The sequence below is a fragment of the Oncorhynchus keta genome, chromosome 1, assembly GCF_023373465.1.
Source record: "Oncorhynchus keta strain PuntledgeMale-10-30-2019 chromosome 1, Oket_V2, whole genome shotgun sequence".
NCBI classification, from domain to species: domain Eukaryota; kingdom Metazoa; phylum Chordata; class Actinopteri; order Salmoniformes; family Salmonidae; genus Oncorhynchus; species Oncorhynchus keta.
This window is the reverse complement of record NC_068421.1, coordinates 5,717,774-5,718,167: the sequence shown is the minus strand read 5'-3', so window position 1 is coordinate 5,718,167 and position 394 is coordinate 5,717,774.

Sequence of the window (394 nt, the reverse complement as noted above, 5' to 3'; positions counted from 1 at the left end):
AACTTTCAACTTTAAATTGAAAAAAAATAAGAAATGAATGGGAACGGAGCTTGTGCTCGCGGCCGCGCGCGATCAATAACTCAAGGCTTTCAGCCAGACCCCTGGTTGAAACAGCCCTTATTAGATCCCCTTTCACAATAGAAGCCTGAAACAATGTTCTAAAGACTGTTGACATCTAGTGGAAGCCTTAGGAAGTGCAATACGACCCATTTTACACTGTATATTGGATCGGCAATCACTTGGAAAAACTACAAACCTCAGATTTCTCACTTCCTGTTTTGGATTTTTTTCTCAGGTTTTTGCCTGCCATATGAGTTATGTTGTACTCACAGAGCGGGGCGGCAGGGTAGCCTAGTGGTTAGAGCGTTGGACTAGTAACCGGAAGGTTGTGAGT